Source organism: Phyllostomus discolor, chromosome X, assembly GCF_004126475.2.
Source record: "Phyllostomus discolor isolate MPI-MPIP mPhyDis1 chromosome X, mPhyDis1.pri.v3, whole genome shotgun sequence".
NCBI lineage: Eukaryota > Metazoa > Chordata > Mammalia > Chiroptera > Phyllostomidae > Phyllostomus > Phyllostomus discolor.
Window position 1 is genome coordinate 60,859,955 of NC_050198.1, and position 16,523 is coordinate 60,876,477.

Below are 16,523 nucleotides of genomic sequence, written 5' to 3' on the forward strand. Positions count from 1 at the left end.
TATGGTTTGGGGTCTAACATTTAAGTCTTTGATCCACTTTGAATTTATTCTTGTATGTACTGTAAGAAGGTAACTTAGTTTCATTTTTCTACATGTATCTGCAATTTTCCCAACACCACTTATTGAATAAATTTTCTTTGCCCATTGTATGAGCTTGTTTCCTCTGTTGAATTTTTTTTTCTAACAGGCACTGATTGTTTTTTAAAATTACTTTATTTTTGCTCAAGTACAGTTGTCTGCATTTCCCCCATTACTCCCCACTACCCCAGCCATCCCAACCTCCCTCCCTTGATTCCACTTCCCCTTGGTTTTCTCCATGTGTCCTTTATAGTTATTCCTCAAAACGCTTCCCCCCTTTCCCACCATTATCCCTCCCATCTCCCCTCTGGTTACTGTCAGATTGTTCTTTATTTCAATATCTCGGGTTATACTTAGCTTGCTTATTTGTTTGTTGATTAGGTTCCTGTGAAAGGTGAGATCATATGGTATTTGTCCTTTACTGCCTGGCCTATTTCACTTAGCACAATGCTCTTCAGTTCCATCCATGTTGATGCAAAGGGTAGGAGCTCCTTCTTTTTTTCTGCTGCATAGTATTCCATTATGTAAATGCACCATGTTTATTTTTATCCAGTCATTTACTGATGGGCACTTAGGTTGCTTCCAGCACTTGGCTACTGTAAGTTGTGCTGCAATGAATATTGGGGTGCATAGGTTCTTCTGGATTGGTGTTTCAGGGTTCTTAGGATATAATTCCAGCAGTGGAATTGCTGGGTCAAAAGGCAGTTCCATTTTTAGTTTTCTGAGGAAGTTCCACGCTGTTTTCCATAGTGGTTGTACAAGTCTGCAAGCCTACCAAGAGTGCATTAGGGTTCCCTTTTCTCCACAACCTCTCCAACACTTGATGTCTGTTTCTTTGTTTATGATGGCTATTCTGACTGGTATGAAGTGCTATCTCATTGTGGTTTTAATTTGTATTTCTCTGATAGCTAGCAATATTGAGCATCTTTTCATGTGTCTCTGGACCCTCTGTATGTCCTCCTTGGAGAAGTGTCTGTTCAAGTCCTTTGCCCATTTTTTAAATTGTATTGTTTATCTTCCTGGAGTGGAGTCATGTGTGTTCTTTATATATTTTGGAGATCAAACCCTTGTCTGAGGTATCATTGACAAGTGTTTTCCCATACAGCTGGTTCTCTTCATTTTAATGCTGTTTTCTTTAGCCATGCAGAAGCTTTTTATTTTGATGAGATTTCATTGTTTATTCTTTCCTTTATGTCCCTTGCTCTAGGGTACATATCAGTGAAAATATTGCTGCACAGAATATCTGAAATTTTCCTGCCTATGTTTTCCCATAGGACTTTTATGGTATCACAATGTATATTTAAGTCTTTTATTCACCTTGAATTTATGTCATATATGGTGTAAGTTGGTGATCCAGTTTCATTTTTTTGCATGTAGCTGTCCAGGTCTCCCAGCACCATTTGTTGAAGAGACTATTTTTACTCTATTTTATGCTTCTGCCCCCTTTGTCAAATATTAATTGACCCTAGAGACTTGGGTTTATTTCTGGGCTCTTCATTCTGTTGTATTCATCTATGTGTCTGTTCTTATGCCAGTACCAGACTGTTGTGATTACAGTGGCCTTGTACAGTTTGATATCAGGCATTGTGATCCCTCCTACTTCATTCTTCTTTCTCAAAATTGCTGCGGCTGTTTGGGGTTGTTTATGATTCCATATAAATTTTTGAAGTGTTGGTTCTATATCTGTGAAATATGTGATTTGTATTTTAATAAGGATTGTGTTGAATCTATAAATTGGTTTGGGTAGTGTGGACATTTTGATGATGTTAATTCTTCAATGGAACCATGAACATGTTACATGCTTCCATTTGTTTGTGTTTTCCTTAATTTCTTTCTTCAGTGTTGTGTAGTTTTCTGAGTACAGGTCTTTTATCTCCTTGGTTAGGTTTATTTCTAGGTACTTTATTTTTCTTGTTGCTATATCAAATGGAATTTTGTTCCTAGTTTCTCTTTCTGATATTTCATTGTCAGTATACAAAAATGCCTTTGATTTTTGAATATTGACTTTGTAACCCTCTGTTAGGCCAAATTCACATATTAGTTTGAGTAGTTTTATGGTGGAGTCTGTATGGTTTTCTATGTATACTATCATGTCATCTGCAAACAATGACAGATTTACATTCTCCTTTACAATCTGGATACCTTTTGTTTCCTCTTCTTGTCTGATCACTGTGGCTAGGACTTCCAATACTGTGTTGAATAGGAGTGGTGAAAGCGGATATCCTTGTCTTGTTCCTGATCTTAATGGGAAAGCTTTTAGTTTTTTCCCATTGAGTATGATGTTGGCTGTAGGTCTCTCATATATGGTCTTTATTGTGCTGAGGAATGCTTGCTCTATTTGCACTTTGCTGAGTGTTCTTATCATAAATAGGTGCTGTACCTTATCAAATGCTTTTTCCCAATCTATTGATATGATCATGTGATTTTTGTCTTTCATTTTGTTTATATGATGTGTTACCTTTATCGATTTGCAAATATTGTACCATCTTTGCATCCATGGGATGAATCCCACTTGATCATGGTGTATGATCTTTTTAACGTACTGCTGGATGCGGTTTGTCAATATTTTGTTGAGGATTTAAGTGTCCATGTTTGTTGATGATATTGGCCTGAAGTTTTCTTTCTTTGTTGTGTCTGTATCTTGTTTTGGGATTAGGATGATGCTGCCTTCATGAAAAGAGTTTGGGAGTCTTCCCTGTTCTTGGATTTTTTTGAAAACTCTGTGAAGGATAGGGGTGAGCTGTTCCTTAAATGCATTGTATAGTTCTCTTGTGAAACCGTCCAGTCCAGGGCTTTTGAGTGTCCAGAAATTTTTGATTACTGGTTCAGTTTTGTCAGCTGTTATTGATCTGTTCTGGCTTTCTGCTTCTTCTGCATTCAGTTTAGGAGGATTATATTTTTCTAGAAATTTGTCCATTTCACCTAGGTTTTTAAATTTCCTGGCATATAGTTCTTCATAGTAATTTCTGACAATCTTTTGTGTTTCTGTGGTATCAGTTGTAATTTCTCCTTTTTCATTTCAGATTGTGTTTATTTGGGTCCTCTCTCTTTTTTTGTTGATAAGTCTGGTTAAAGGCTTGTCAATTTTTTTTATCTTTTCAGAGAGGCAGCTCCTAGATTTATTGATCTTTAGAATGGTGCTTTTAGTCTCTATGTCATTTAATTCTGCTCTGATCTTGGGTACTTCCTTCCTTCTACTTGATCTGGCCTGTCTTTGTTTTTGTTCCTGGAGTTCTTAGAGGTATAGGGTTAGGTTGTTTATTTGAAATGTTTTTATCTTCTTTAGGTAGGCCTGTATGACTATGAACTTCCCTCTCAGGATGGCCTTCACTGTGTCCTGTAAGTTTTGGATTGTTGTGAGTTCATTTTCATTTGTTTGGAGAACTTTTTAATTTCTTTATCTCATTCTTGACCCATTCATTGTTTAATAGCATGCTATTCAATCTCCATGATTTTGAGTGTTTTGTTTTGTTTTGTTTTCCTTGAGGTTGGTTTGTAGTTTCAGCCCCTTGTGGTTGGAGAAAATGCTTGATATGATTTCAATTTTCTTCAATTTTTGAGGCTTGTTTTGTGACCTATCATGTGGTCTATCTTTGAAAATGCTCAATGTGCATTTGAGAAGAATGTGTATTTAGCTTCTTTGGGATGAAAGGCTCTGAATATATGTCAGTTAAGTCCTTTTGATCTAGGGCATTGTTGAGTGCTGCAATATCTTGGTTGATATTTTTTTGAAAGATCTATCCATTTTTGATGATGGGGTGTTAAAATCTCCCACTATAATTGTGTTTCTGTCACTATCTTCTTGAAGTCCTCCAAGATTTTCTTTATGTATTTGGGTGCTCCTATGTGGGGTGCATATATATTTACAATGTTTATGTCTTCTTGATGGATTCTTCCCTTGAGTATTATGAAGTGACCTTCTAGGTCTTTTTTTATGGCCCTCATTTGAAATCTATTTTGTCTGATCTGAGTATTGCTACCCTGGCTTTTTTTTCCTGTCCTTTTGCTTGGAATATTTGTTTCCAGCCCTTCACTTTCAGTCTGTGTAGGTCTTTTGTTCTGAGGTGGGTCTCTTATAGGCAGCATATGTATGGGTCATGTTTTCTTATCCATTCAGCTATTTAATGTCTTTTAATTGGAGCATTTAATCCATTTACATTTAAGTTTATTATTGATAGGTATTTATTCATTTTCATTTTACTTCATTTGTAGCTGTGTTCCTCTCTCTCTCACTCTTTTTTTTTCCTTTTCTTAAAGCAGACCCTTTAGCATCTCTTGCATGGCTGCTTCAGAAAAGGTGTATTCTTTGAGGCTTCTTTTGCCTGGGAAACATCTTATTTCACCTTCCATGTTAGTTGAGATCCTTGCTGCATACAGTAGTCTTGGTTGCAGGCCTTTGTTTTTTGTTTTGTTTTGTTTTGTTTTGTTTTGTTTTACTTGGAATATTTCTTACCATTCTCTTCTGGCTTGAAGTGTTTCCATTGAGAAGTCAGCTGCTAGTCTTATCAGGTCTCCTTTGTATGTTACTTCCTGTGTCTCCCTTGCTGCCTTTAAGATTTTCTCTTTGTCTTGGAATTTTGCCATTTTAATTATGATGTGTCTTGTAGTGGGCCTCTTTGTGTTCCTCTTGATTAGGACTCTCTGTGTTTGTTGGATTTGTGTGACTTTTTCTCTCATCAAATTAGGGAAGTTTTTCATCATTACTTTTTCAGACAAGTTTTCTATCCCTTGCTCTTCTTCACCTTCTGGTATCCCTATTATACAGATATTGTTATGTTGTCCTGCAGTACCCTTAACATGTCTTCATTCTGAGTCTTTTTTTCCTTTTCTTGCTCTTTCTGGGAGGTTTTTTTTTTTCCTTGTCCTCCAGCTTGCTGATTTGATCCTCTGCTTCATCGAGCCTGCTTTTGATTCCTTCTTTTGTGTTCTTCAATTTAGAGTTTGTATTCTTTATTTCCTCTTGTCCCTTGTTTATAGTTTCTATTTTCTTTTTCATGTTGATATACTTTGCAGTGAGTTCATCATAATTTCCCCATAGTTTTTGGTTATTCTCTGTGAGCTTGTTGAGCTTCCTTATAACCATTGCTTTAAACTCAATGTCTGATAGTTGACTTGCCTCTATTTCATTTAGCATTCTTCCTGAGGCTTCCTCCTTTCCTTTTGTTTGGGGTTTCTTTGTCTTCTCATTGTTTGTGAGACTCTTCTTTTTAGCCTCTGCTTCTTAAATTGATCTGTTTTGACTCCCTGAGTGTGTGGTGTGAACTTCTATGGTAAGAGTCCTATGAGGCTCAGTATTGCAGTCTCCTTGGTCCCCTGAGCTTGCTGCTCTTGGGCTATCATTTATGTTGGTTCTCTGGATGTATTTGGATTTTTGGTTGTTGTTGTGTGTTTCTTTGGTGGGTCTTTCCCTCCAGCTTGTTAACTGAAGGTCAGTCCACCCACCACATCTTATATGCTGTTGCACAGGTGCGGACTGGTTGTGTCGAAGCTGGTTCTTCTGTCTGTCCTAGGTTTTGAGGCTTGTCTCTCACTGTTGTTCAGTTGTTTGTTCTGGGTAATTTCTGCACCATTTAGTTGTATTTCCAGATTGGTCCTGGGTCAAAGTTCATGTGGCTTCCACTCTCTGCTTCACCAGCTTCCTTTATTATCTGTTGGTTATTTTGTTGATGGTTTCTCTCTTCTAGCAGGTTTACTGGTGTCACAACTCCCACCTACTTTTTTATGTGATCTGCAAGACAAGGAAAGGGTCCTCAGGAAAAAACTATCCAGCCCACAACCTGATCTCAAAATTTGAGCTTCCAGAACCAGGGTTCCGGCAAAGGCCAGAGCAGAGTGGGCTTAAGGAGATCCCTCTGTCATATATTAATTGACTATAAATGTGTGGGCTTATTTCTGTTCCATTCATTGAACTATGTGTCTGCTTTTATGCCAGTACAATGCCATTTCCATTACTATGGCCTTATACTATAGTTTGATATTAGGTACTGTGAGTCCACCAACTTTGTTCTTCTTTCTCAGGATCACTGTTCCTGTGTTGGACATTGTGTGGTTCCCTATAAATTTTTGAAATATTTGTTCTAGTTCTCTGAAATGTCATTGTAATAGTTTTTAATTTAATTCATTTATTTTTAGAGAGAGGGGAAGAAGGGAGAAAGGGAGAGAAATATCCATGTGTGGTTGCCTCTCACACACCCCCTACTGGGGACCTGGTCTGCAACCCAAGCATGTGCCCTGACTGGGAATTGAACTGGTGACCATTTGCTTCTCAGTCCAGTGCTCAATCCACTGAGCCACACCAACCAGGGCTTGAAATGTTACTGTAATCTTGATAGGAATTAGGTTGAAACTATGGATTGCTTTGTGCAATATGGACATTTTAATGATGTTAATTCTATATGTGAACACAATATGTGCTTCCATTTATTTTGTATTTCCTTCAGTTTCTTTCTTCAGGGTCTTATAATTTTCTGAGTGCAGGTCTTTCACACCCTTGGTTAGGTTTATCCTAGGATTTTTATTCTTACTGTATCAATTGTGAATGGGATTGTTTTCTAAATTTCCATTTCAGTGAGTTCATTATTGACATATAAAAATGCAACTGATTTCTGGAAATTAATTTTGCATCCTGCTACTTTGCTGAATTCATTTACCACTTCTAGCAGTTTCTTGGTGGAATCTTTGGGGTTCTCATTTTTTTAAATGTTGTTCTCTTACACTTGTCCCACTTCATCCCCATTGCTCTCCCCTACTCCACCGAAACCCTCCTGCTCCCACAGTCAGTCCCTCCCTGCCACCCATGTCCATAGGTTCTTCAGACTTGTTCCTTGAGTAGAGTTTTCCCTTCTTTTCCCCATTATCCTGCTGTCCCTTCCCATCGGGTCACTGTCAGTCTATTGCTAGTTTTCATGCCTCTGGTTCTATTTTGCTCACTTGTTTTTTTTGTTCATTTTTTTAAAACTCAGTGAAGTAATTTTCTCCTATTTTAATTTTGAAGGTTCCATGAGTTTTTTTTTTAAGATTTTATTTTTATTTATTTTTAGAGAGGGAAGGGGGGGAGAAAGAGAGAGAGAGAAACACACATCAATGTGCGGTTGCTGGGGGCCATGGCCTGCAACTCAGGCATGTGCCCTGACTGGGAATCGAACTTGTGATGCTTTGGTTTGCGGCCCGCCCTCAATCCACTGAGCTATGCCAGCCAGGGCAGTTTTGTTCATTAGTTGCCACTTATATGTGAGATCATATGGTATTTGTCTTTCACTGACTGGCTTATTTCACTTAGCATAATGGTCTCCAGTTCCATCCATGATGTGACAAAAGGTAAAAGTTCCTTCTTTCTGCTGCATAGTGTTCCATCATGTAAATATGCCACAGATTTTTGATCCACTCATTTACGGTTGGTCACTTAGCCTGTTTCAAGCACTTGGCTATTGTAAATAATGCTTCTATGAACCTTGGATGCATAGGTTCTTCTGAACTGATGTTTCAGGATTCTTGGTGAATAGTCCCAGCAGTGGGATGACTGGATCAAAAGGCAGTCCCATTTTTAGTTTTTTGAGGAAATTCCATACTCTTTTCCCCAATGGCTGCACCAGTCTGCTTTCCCACCAACAATGTACCAGGATTCCCTCTTGTCTACAACCTCACCAGCACTTGTCATTTATTGATTTATTAAATGGTGGCCATTATGACCAGTGTGAGGTTGTACCTCATTGTAGTTTTAATTTGCATGTTTAATGACATTGAGCATTCTTTCATATGCCTTCAGGCCCTCTGAATGTCCTCCTTGGAGAAGTGTCTGTTCACATCCTTTGCCCATTTTTTACCTGGATTATTTGTCTTCCTGCTGTTGAGCCATATGAGTTCTTTATATATTTTGGAGATCAACCTTTGCCTGAGGTATTACTGGCAAAAATGTTTTTCCATACGTTTGGTTCCCTTTTCATTTTGCTGATGTTTTTGTTAGTTGTGCTGAAGCTTTTTAATTTGATGTAGTCCCATTTGTTTATTCTTTCCTTTGTATCTCTTGCCCTAGGAGATATATTAGCAAAAAGATTGCTGTGTGGGACATATGAAATTTTACTGCCTATGTTTTCCTCTAGGATTTTAATGGTGTCACAACTTAGATTTAAGTATTTATCTATCTTTTAAAAAATAGATTGTATTTATTTATTTTTAGAGAGAGGGGAAGGGTAGGTTAAAGAGAAGGAGAGAAACATCAATGTGTGGTTGCCTCTCCTGCTCTCCCTACAGGGGATGTGGCCCGCAACCCAAGCATGTGCCTTGACTAGGAATCAAACCAGCAACCCTTTTGTTCACACGTCAGCACTCAATCCACTGAGCCACACTAGCCAGGGCAAGTCAAAAGACATTACATCTGCTATTACATCTTGAGTTTATTCTGGTGTGTGGTGTAAGTTGGTGGTTGAGTTTGATTTTTTTGCACATACCTGTCCACACCTACCAACATCATTTATTGAAAGGGGTACTTTTATTCCATTTTATGTTCCTGCCTGCTTTGTCAAATATTAATTGACCATAGAGACTTGGATTTATTTCTGGGCTCTCTATTCTGTTCCACTAATCTATGTGTCTGTTATGATGCCAGTGCCAGACTGTTTTGATCAGGGCCTAGTAATATAGTTTGATATCAGGTGTTGTGGTCCCTCCTACATTGTTCTTCTTTCTCAAAAGTGCTGAGGCTGTTCAGGATTATTTATGTTCCATATAAATTTTTGAAATATTTGTTTTATATCTGTGAAACATGTCATTCCTATTTTAATAGGGATTGTGCAATATCTATAGATTGCTTTAGGTAAAATGGACATTTTATGATGTTTTTTTTTCCAATCCATGAACACAGTATATGCTTCCATTTATTTGTGTCGACCTTAATTCCTTTCTTCAGTTTTGTATAGTTTTATGAGTACAGGTCTTTTACTTCCTTTTATAAAGAAGCAACTCTTAACTTTATTCTTATGTACTTTATTTTTCTTGTTGCTATATCAAATGGGATATTCTTCATAGTTTCTCTTTCTGATATTTCATTGGTGTACAAAAATGCCTTCAATTTCTGAATATTGACTTTGTATCCTGTGTTTTGCCAAATTTATTTATTAGGTCAAATATATTTTGTGGAGCCTATAGGACTTTTTTATGTACACTATCATGTCATCTGCAAATAATGACAGTGTTACTTCTTTCTTTCCTATTTGAATGCTTTTTATTTCTCTTTCTTGTCTGATTGCTGTACCCATGACTTCCAATATTATGTTGAATAAGAGATAAGAATGAATATTCCAGCCCTGGCTAGCATAGCTCAGTGGATTGAGCACGGGCTGGGAACCAAAGTGTCCCAGGTTCGATTCCCAGCCAGGGTACATGCCTGGGTTGCAGGCCATAACCCCCAGCAACTGCACATTGATGTTTCTCTCTCTCTCTCTCCCACCCCTTCCCTCTCTAAAAATAATAAATAAAATCTTTAAAAAAAGAATGAATATTCCTGTCTTGTTCCTGATATTAAGAGGAATGCTTGTAGTTTTTGCCCATTGAGTATGATGTTGGCAGTGGGTTTGTCATATGTGGTCTTTATTAGTTTTAGTCATGCTCCCTCTAATCCCACTTTGTTGAGAGTTTTTAACATAATGAGGCTGCATTTTATCAAATGTTTTTTTCTGCATCTATTGATATGATCATGTGGTTTTTATCACTCATTTTTTTTCTGGTTAATTACCTTTATTGATTTGTGAATGTTGTACCAACCTCCATTCATGGAATAAATACCACTTGATCATGTTTTTGATGCATTGCTGTATTTGATGTGCTAATATTTTGTTGAGGATTTTAATGTCTGTGTTCATCAGGATATTGGTCTATAATTTTCTTTCTTTGTAGTATCTTTATCTGGTTTTTGGAATTAATATAATTCTGGCCTATTAAAATGAGTTTGGGAGCCTTCCCTCCTTTTGATTTTTATGAAATAGTTTGAGAAGGAGAGGTTTTTGTTTTTCTCTGAATGTTTGGTAAAATTCACCTGTGAAATCATCCAGTCCAGAGATTTTGTTTGTTGGGAGTTTTTTGATTAGTGCTTCAGTTTCACTAGGTGTAGTCTCTCTATCCAGATTCTCTGATTTTTCCTGATTTAGTTTTAGAAGAGTGTATGTTTGAAGAATTTATCCATTTTGTCCAGTTTGTCCAGATGGTGTAATATAGTTGTTCATAATATTTTCTTACAATCCGTTGGTGTCAGTAGTTATTTGTCACCTTTTATTGCTGATTTTATTTATTTGTGTCCTCTCTCTTTTTTTCTGAATGAGTCTAAGTAAAGTTTTGTCAATCTTCTTTATTATTTCAAAGAAGCAGCTCTTGGATATTTTGACCTTTTATATCTTTTTTTAGACTCTATGTTTGGATTTTTATTATTGCCTTCCTTCTACTCACTTTGGGTCTTGTTTGTTGTTCTTTTTAAATTCTTTTAAGTGTAAAGTTAGATTGTTTTTGAGCTTCTTGTTTGTTTGTTTGTTTTTGATAGGCCTATACTGCTATGAATTTACCTCTTCAGATTGGTTTCCCAGTTTCCCACAGATTTTGGATTATTGTATTGTCATTTTCATTTGTTTCAAGTTATTTCTTTTATTTTTCTTGACCTTGTTGGCCCATTCATTATTTAATACCATGTTATTTAGCTTCTATGTGTTTGCGTGTTTTTCAGTGTCCTGCTTGTGATTGATTTCTAGTTTCAAACATTGTGGTCAGAGAAGATGCTTGATGTGATTTCAATCTTCCCAAATTATTGAGACTTATTTTGTTCCTCACATGTGGTCTATCCTAGAAGATATCCCATATGTACTTGAAAAGTATGTATATTCTGTTTTTTCTGGGGTGAAATGCTCTGAAGATAATTAAATCTATTTGATCTAGTGTGTCATTTAAGACCACTCTTTCCTTGTTGATTTTCTGTCTGGAAATTCTATCTATTGAAGTCAATGGTGTGTTAAAATCCCCAACTATGAGTGCATTTCTGTCTATCTCTCCCTTTATGCCAATCAAGCTTTGCTTCACATATTTAAGTATTCCAATTTGGGGTGCAAAAATGTTTACTAAGGTTATATCCTCTCATTGGATTATTCCCTTTATCATTATATAGTGTCTTTCTTTGTCTCTTACATTATATAGTGTCTCTTCTTTGACTTGGTTTTAAAGTCTATTTTGTCAGATATAAGTACTGCCATCCCAATTTTTTTCCTTTACATTTTCATGAAATATCTTTTCACATCCCTTTATTTTTAGCCTGTGTGTAACTTCCAATCTAAGATGGGTGTCTTGGAGGCAGCATATATATGGCTCTTGTTTCTTATCCATTAAGCTACCCTATGTCTTTTGGTTGGAGCATTTAAACCATTTACATTTATGGTGATTATTTAAGGTGATACATATTTAGTACCATTTTATGGTTAGACTATTTCCTCTTTTTTCCTTCTGTTTTTATTCTTTCTTAAGGCAAGCCCTTTAACATTTGTTGCAATACTGGTTTGCTGTTAATAAATTCCTTTAGCTTTTTGTTGCCTGGGAAGCTCCTTTTTCCTCCTTTAATTTTAAATGATAACCTTGCTGGGTAATGTAGCCTTGGTTGCAGGCCCTTGCTTTTCATCTCTTTGAATATTTTATGCCACCTGCTTCTAACCTGAAATTTTTCTGTTTAGAAATCAGATGACAATATAATTGGTGCTCTCTTTTATGTAGCTACCTGCTTTTCTCTTCCAGCTTTTAGGATTCTCTCCTTGTGTTTAATCATTTTCATTTTAATTAAGGTGTGTCTCAGTGTAGGCCTCTTTGGGTCCAACTTGTTTGGGACTCTGTGCTTTCTATGCTTATGTGTCGTTTTCCTTCAAGAGATTACGGAAGTTTTCAGTCATCATATCTTCAAATAGGTGCTCAATCCCTTGCTCTTTTCTGCTTCTGATATTCCCATGATGCGAATGTTGTTACATGTCATGTCCAAAATGTTTCTTATGTTCTCCTCATTTTTAATTTTTTTTGTTGTTGTTGCTCTGTCTGGGTGTTTTTGTCTGGCTTGTCTTCCAAGTCACTGATTCAGTCCTGTGCATTATCTTTTCTACTGTTTATTCCTACCAGTGTATTATTTGTTTTAGATATTGCATTCTTTATTTCAGACTGCTCCTTTTTTATGACTTATATGTCTTTTTTCATGCTGTTGAATATCCTTATAATCTTTATAAACTCTTGATCTGATATATTACTTGTCTGCATTTCATCATCTTCTTCTTCATTCTCCTTCTGGAGAATTCTCTTGTTCTTTCATTTGGGGTCTGTTTCTTTGTATTCCCATTTTGGCTGCTCCTTTGTATTTGTTTTTATGTATTAGGTAGATCTCCAAAGACTCTGATGTAGGCCTTTGTCAGATGCTACTTGTGACTGGCCCCAGTCAACCTTTTTGGAGCTATCTGTGATCCAAAGCATGTGGCTCTCTCTGCTGGCCTGTTTGTGTGCAGAAAGAACCAGGCTGTATACCAAGGCTGGCTTTTATCCACACTGGGCCCTAGGGAGGTTCAGCTGAAGTCTCATAGAGCTCCCAGAGATGTACTTTAGTTGTAAAACTAAAGAGTGATATAGCCTCAAGCTCTAATCAGCAGCCCTAAAGCTCCAGACTGTGGGACAGAATTATTCCTGTGTATGGGGCTATTGCTTCCCCTTAGGCTGATGCCATTCAGAGAGGAGTGCTCTGACTGGGAAAGATGACTTCTGCTGTATGGGGAATGACTTAGCATGAGGATCCTGGTAGCTGCTAATTCAGTTCTCTCTGCAGAAACATGGACCCCAGACTCCCCTAAGTGTCTGTAGTCCACTCTTCCCTGCCTCTGTTGGAGCTCAGGGTAAGTGGCTGCCATCGAAATTTTGTGAATTGTGCCTTTCAGAGCCTCTTTGATCTTCAGCTATCTCTCCCAGACAGACAAAAAACCCTGCTGCTTTTTACAGATGGATGGTATCTGGGTTCCTTTCTGGGTCTGGTATTGTAGGCTGGGGAGCCAATTTAAGGTTTAGACCTCACACTTCTCAGGGGTAACCCTCTGGCTGCTGAAGTATCCCTCTGGAGCTTCATCTGCTGCCCATGGGAGCCTAGCCAGCCCTCTCCCACCTCTGCATTCCCTACCAGTCTTGTTGTGGTGAAGTTGTTTCTTCTGTCTGCCTGTGGTTATAGGCTTCTCTCCAGGTAGTGTTCAGTTGGTTATCCCAGATGATTTCTGTACAATCTTGTCATTCCAGATTGGTCCTGGGAGGAGGTTAGCATAGCTTCTACTTACTCTTCCACCATCTGGGATCTCACATATTATTTTTTTCTTTTTCTAAATTGAAGTAAAATTTACATAGCATAAAATTAATCATTCTAACACTTTATACAATTCAGTGGCTTTTAAGTACTTTCAGAATGTTCTGCAACTATCACCACTATCAAATTTTAGAACATTTTTATCACTCTGAAAAGAAATCCTACACCTATTAAGTAGTCATTCCCCATTTCTCCCAGCTGCTAATGTACTTTCTGTCTCTACAGATTTGTCTATTCTAGATATCTTGCATAAATGGAATCAACAAAATGTGGCTATTTGTATCTGGCTTCTTTAACTTAACATAATGTTTTTTAGGTTCATCCATGTTGTAGCATGTATCAGAACTTCATTTCTTCTTACTGTCAATAATATTTCACTGTATGTATCAACCACATTTCATTTATCCATTCATCCATTCATGAACATTTGGGTTGTGTCCCCCATTGGCTATTATGAATAATGCTGCTATGAACATTTGTGTACAAGTTTTTCTGTGGATACATGTTTTCAGTTCTCTTGGATATATACCTAAGTGTGGGCTTGCTGGATCATATGGTAATTCTATAGTGGATTTATATTTTTAAAAGCTCTGTTTGGCTGTTGAATTGAGGATAGATTGTGTGGGGACAAGGACATAAGTAGGGAGTTCAGTTAGGAGGCTATTGCAACCACCCAGAAGCTAGATCATGATGGTTTGGACCAGAATAATGCACTGGAGAGGGTGAGAACTGGTCAGATTCTAGATATACATTGAAGAAAGAGCCAACAAGATTTGCTAACACACTAGATGTGTGTTTTGAGAGAACAATGGGAGTCAAGGGTGATTCTTAAGATTTTTCACCTGAGAAAAGAAAGGAAGGAGTAGCTATTTGATGAAATTGATGGAAGAGCAAGTTGTGGGGAGGATTAGAGCTTTGGTTTTGGACTTGCTGTGTTTTAACATCCAAGCAGAGATGTCAAGTAGGTTCTTGAAAATATAAGTCTGGCATTTGAGTTAGAGATAAATATAGGAGTTACTAATTTATAAATAATATGAGACTAGATAAGATAACTTAGGAATAATTCTAGATAGTGAAGAGAAACAATCCAAGGAATAAGTCTTGACACATTCAAATGTTAGAGGTCTAGGACACCAGGAAAGACTAGCACAGGAGACTGAGGAGTAGCCAGTGAGGTCAGAGGAACAGGAGAGTTTTATGTCCTGGCAGCCAAGTGAGATTACTTAAGATATTTTTTTTTCTTTTCTTGCTGCTCTCACAATTTTCTTAAGGTAAGAGGCCCAGGAATTTTGTCCTATCTTTTAGAGATGAAGATTGTTTGTTTGAATGCCTTAGGTTATTCTTCATTAAGCTGAAAAATATTTCTGCTCTTCTGAATACTGTCTTGAAACCATACTGCTTATTTATGTATATACTTTAAACCCCACTGAGGGTATTTAGTCAAGAATCCAGTCAATAAATATGTGAGTGTCCTGTCTATGCTAGTTTCTCTTCTAGTCACTGGGAACACAGCAGTGAACAAGATACATGATTGATTATCTCACAGAACTTAGTCTAATGGAGAAAGACATTAAACAAATCATTTGTTTAAATTATTGAACAAATTAATTTCCTTAAAGGCAAACAAATAATTATATATGTCATGACTGCTACAAAGAAGTGAAATGCTTTAAAAGTACAAAGGAAGGTTATTAATGCAACTTTGGGGTGGCATGGCCAGAGAGTTATGAAGGGATTGACTTGTAAGGAGAGACCTGAAGAAGGAGTAGATTTATCCAGATGAAGAAAAATGGCTATTATGAAAAGAACACCCCAGACAGAGAAAAGAGGGAAGAGGGAGAGTGTTGTCATATTAAGGGAACTGAAAGAGCTTCATCATTGTGAATTTAAAGTATAAGATGAGGTCCTTTGTCCATGGGCAAAGGACCTGAACACACACTTCTCAAGGAGGACACACAGAGGGCCCAAAGACATGAAAGGATGCTCAGTACCACTAGCCATCAGAGAGATGCAAATTAAAACCAAAATGAGATACCATTTCACACCAGTGAGAATGGCCATCATAAACAAATCAACAAACAAGTGCTAGCGAGGTTGTGGTGAAAATGGAACCCTAGTACAGTGTTGGTGAGAATACAGACTGGTGTAGCCACTGTGGAGAACAATATGATATTTCCTCAAAAACTAAAAATGGAACTGCCATTTGACCTGGAAATTCCACTGCTGGTATAATACCTTAAGAACCATGAAACACCAATCCAAAAGAACTTATGCACCTCAATGTTCATAGCAGCACGATTTTACAATAGCCGAGTGCTGGAAGCAACCCAAGTGTCCATCTGTAAATGAGTGGCTCCAAAAACTATAGTACAATTACACAACAGAATTGCACAACTTTCTTCCTTATGCAGCAGGAAGAAAGAAGGAGCTCCTACCCTTTGTGACAGCATGGTTGGATCTGGAGAGCATTATGCTAAGTGAAATAAGCCAGGTGGTAAAAGACAAATACCATATGATGTCACCTATAGGTGGAACCTAATCAACAAAACAAGCAAGCAAAATATAACCAGAGACCTTTAAATAAAGAACAAACTGACAGGAACTGGGGGGTAGGGATAATGGGGGGAAAGGGGGGTCATCAAGGAACTATGTATAAAGGACACATTGGCAAAGCCAAAGTGGGGTAGGGATGAGGGTGGGAGGTGGGGATGCATGGGGTGGAAGGGGGTGATTGGGGGAAAATGGAGACAACTGTCTCCATTTGTTATATCTGTACCACAATATAAAGAAAGAGAGAAGGGGGAGGGAGGGAGGGAGAGAAAGGGAAAGAAAAGGAAAGAAAGAAGGAAGGAAGGGAGGGAGGGAGGGAGGAAGGAAAGGGAAGGGAAAGGAAAGAAAAGGGAAAAAAGAAAGAAAGAAAAAAGTATAAAGTGAGAGATGGAGGGTAAAAGATGAATGCTGAGAGGTGAGGATTTTCTTGACATGCTAAGGAATTTGGACTCAATCCCAAAAACAATGGGGAATCACTGAACGGTTTTAACAGTACTCAGATATTTATCTTAGAAAAATCATTTAGGCTACCATTGTCAATGGGTTGGAA

General features: G+C 37.5%; 1 protein-coding gene across 4 annotated transcripts in view; it reads left to right on the forward strand.

The window, feature by feature from the left end:
• Window positions 1-16,523, forward strand: part of SYTL4 (synaptotagmin like 4) — a 133,633-nt gene that overhangs the window by 74,136 nt on the left and 42,974 nt on the right. The gene's annotated exons all lie outside the window — the stretch shown is intronic.